Genomic DNA, 3,912 nt, shown 5'->3' on the forward strand with positions numbered 1-3,912 from the left:
CAAAGAGGCCACCGTCCGCCAGCATCCGCCACCATGGGCGCGCACCTGACTGATGGTCGCAGAAGGATCCCCACCTGTGACCTCCTCCAGCCACCACCACCGAGGCCAGCCTTGCAGAGGGGACCTCTATGAACCCTGATTCACAGGCCCACCGGGAGGTCTGAGAAGCCCCACAGCCCAGAGGAGCCAGGGACAGAGCGAGGGGCAGGAAAAGGCACCGTGGAGAAGAAGTGGACTCTGGAAGGCCTGGTGGGGCTGAGAGCAGGAGGACAGCCTTGCTCTCTGTCCCCGTGACCGTGCCCTGGCCGCAGGGAGGGGCTGGGAGCCTGGCTGCTGAATCAACTACCTGTGGCCGCACAGAGAACAATGACTGGCTTCTCCTCCCTTCTTTACAAGGGCAAGGGGATAGGCGGGCTGGAGAGGTGACCTGGGCACCTTGTCCCGGGCACTGGTGTGCACTCGTCCCCTGTCCTCTCCAGCTTCCCTGCTCTTCCACGAGGGCCTTTCTGCCAGCTCTTCACCCCCTGCGCAGCCTGGGCGCTCCTCACTCGCCCGTGGGACCTGCAGACGGTCTAACTGGCGTTAGGTGCACCGATCGTGCGTGGCACTGATCTGGGACTGTCGTCACTCCTGTGTAAGGTGGGGAGGGGCTCAGGTGGGTGGCCGGAGCTCCTCTGGGTTCACAGCGGTGAGTGAACTCTCTGGCCCCCGGGGGGAGGGCAGGAAGATGCGTCAGGCGGGGAGCCAGCGAGCGGAACCCACTCAGGCTGGCCCGACAGGCAGCAGCGGGCACACGCCAGCCCCCAGGGGACCGAGGAACAAGGCCACCTGCAGATGCAGCGTGAAGAGCCAGGACTCCTGCCTGCGAGCGGTCACCTGCTCCTCTCCAGGGACCCCAGTCTCAGGGACCCACGGTCCCCCCTGGCTGGGTCCTCTTGGCGTGTCCCCAGTGCAGCATGTGTGGCCCCACAGCCCAGCCAGCCCACAGGGGCTCACCCACTGCTCCTCGCAGTGCACACCAGTCTTGTGCCCTCCGCTCCTGCTGGCCTGTTCCTAAGTACACAGGGGACAGCATCTCATTTGTCCTGCTTGGAGCAGATGCTACCCCAGGTCTAATCAGCAAAGCCAGAAGGCCCTGCCTGGGACGAGGCCCTGCCTGGGGACGAGGCGGACTCAGCAAGGAGCCACGGGCAGGGGGTGTGGGCAGGGGGTGTGGGCAGGCTTCCTCCTGCTCCCACCCCAGGACCCTTAACTAGGGCCTCGTCCACCTCTGTGAAGGTCTCTAAAAGGCTAAAAATTTAAGGCGGGTCGCTCAGGAGAACGTGCTCTGATAACTCTGCTCCAACCCAAGAAGGGGACCTGGGACATGGCCAGCACCGTGAAGTGCTGATCTTTAGATCCTCTTTTCTTTTTAATATCTTTATTTTTAAAATTTATTTTTATGTCGGGCTGAGGATCGAACCCAGGGCCTCGCCCGTGCTAGGTGAGCACTCCACCGCTGAGCCAGTACCCCAGCCCCTCTTTAGATCATCTTTATTTACTGAATTTAATTCATTGACACACAGAGCATCTACTCTGGTAGGTTGTGGTCACCGTACGCCCCTGGGCAGCCCACCACTGACTTTGGCCATGTGAACAGAGCTGCAGCTATATGGGGTTCACAGGGAGGGGCTGCTGGACCTTGGAAGGACAAATTTCTGGCCACGCCAGGCTGCTCACTAAGTGCACTGTTTAGTTGACCCCTCAGGAGGACTGGCAGGCAGGGACCGTCACCCCAGATCAGATCAAGCACTGGCAGCTGCTTTTCTTCTCATGGGCACAAAGTTGGAGCAGCAGTGGCTGGATTTGAACCCAGGCCCTGCTGGCTCAGAGGGCAGAACTTCACCACCCCTGCATCCCCTGGGCTGAATACCTTTCCAGCCCTTCTGGGTTGGACAGTGCGTTCCTCTATCTACTCTCTGCACAGTTCAGCCCTGGGGCCACAGGGCCACTAGCTGCTCAGCTGTGGATCTGTGGTCTCTCCATGGTCCAGCTACTCAGGAGGTCCTGAGGCTGAGGGCCACCTGGGTTCAGTTTTCATTCTAGGGGTCCCTCTTCCTGCAGTCCACCTGTCCAGGACTCTGGCTGGAGCTCAGATTGGCCTCATGGGCCTGCAGTGCTAAGCTGCCCTCCAGGCTAACACAGGGCTGCCTTGGGGACATTCCTGGATGACTGAAGGGCATCACCGTGAAGCCACCACACACAGCGCAGGGTGTAAAGGGGGCTCAAGTCTCCAACAGGCAGGCACCAGAAGCCCCCACGGGGAGCTGTCAACGGTGCCACTCGGGCCCAGGTCTGCCTTGTGTGGAGGTGGGGCCGAGGGTCCCAACACCTGCTGCAGAGTGGCCTGCAGAGCCCTGGACACTCACTGCCTTCTTCACCTGAACCTCAAGCACACACTGGGTCCCCTGCTATGTGGCAGGTGGGCCACTGAGGAGGGAGTGGCCTCCTCCTCTTCTTCACTCAGATTTGTGTGGACAAGGCTGAGGGCAGGGCCCCACTGTGGACAGGCAGAGCCACAGGGTCTCCTTTCCCAGGGCAGAAACTGGGGAGAGGCCCTGGGAGGTGGGGCAGGAGCGGGCGGGCCTCCGGGGGCTCACCCGCTTTGCCCCACAGGCCAGCCCAAGCTGCCCGAGGTGAAGAACAACCCTCCTTTGGTATCCCCCGGGGACTGGTTCCAAGACCCTGTGGATACCCAAATCCGAGGATGCTCAAATCCCTCACGTAAAGTGGCGTGGGGCTCATTTCATAACGAATCTCCCGTGGACTCGGAATCCCCCCACCGCTCAGCATCGGTGCATCTATGTAACAGTTGCTGTGCTACATTGTGAGGGGATGAGGTAGGAAGGGCTTGTAGCGTTCGACATAGGTGCAAATTTCTTTTCCATTTTCACTTTTGCAGCCCTGGGGATGAACCCGGGGCCTCACACACTCCGGCACACGCTCTACCACACACAATTTTCCAAATATTTTTGGCCCGTGGTTGGTTGACTCTGAAGGAGAGAAACCCAGAGGACCCACTGAAGTTCTGAGTTACCTGTCACTTCTCAAGCATTGGGCCTGCCCACCTGTCCTGGGGTGACATGAAGTTAACCCCTTCCTTCCTGGAGTAAGACTGTGGCTAGGCAGCTGGGGCCTACGGGAGAGGGTCCCCCTCCCTGCCCCATGCTGACTTCAGAACCCAGGCTCTTGGGAACCCACACCCCAGGCAGAGGCTCCGCTGTGGCAGCTGGCTGCCAGCCCAGCTCCTGATGGTCCCCTGGGTCCCCTAGTCCAAGGCCTGAGAGAGAGGAAGCCATTCAGCCTGCAGGTGGGGCTGGTGGTCCCCATCCCCAGGGACCCCGGCTGCCATTGCCAGGGACAAGGTTGTACTGAAAAGCCACTTCGGGCTGGGAGGGGGAGGGGGCATGGAGGGGATGGAAGAGTGGCAAGAGGGTGGGTCACGGGGGCTTCCTGGGCCCACGCAGCCCTCCTGGGCTCGACAGCAGAGCTGGGCCCAGAAACCTGCACATTTCCAGAGCTCCCGGGGGTCCTCACCCACACCCACACCAGGATGTGAGCCACCGGCCAACCCTGTCCCCTTTGGCAGGGGGACCCTGAATTCCCTGCCCGGGTTTGGTCGGCTGCGGTGTCTGGTGAGAGGGCGTCATCCTCCACGTCTCTGCCCAACCCTTCTCCAGATAGAAGAAGCAAAAGCCCTGTGGTTAGTGAAGAGGGTCGCCTGCTCGGCCATCTCCATGTGCAGAGTGAGACCCAGAGGACGAGGCTGGGGCAGCAGAGGGCGGGATCCACGGGTGCACACGGCCACTGAAGCTGCTCCTCCCAGCATCATCCTGGTCACCCCAGAGCCACCTGCCCAGAGGGACCGAGGCT

Source organism: Spermophilus citellus, assembly GCF_964194105.1.
Source record: "Spermophilus citellus genome assembly, chromosome: 2".
Lineage (NCBI taxonomy): Eukaryota > Metazoa > Chordata > Mammalia > Rodentia > Sciuridae > Spermophilus > Spermophilus citellus.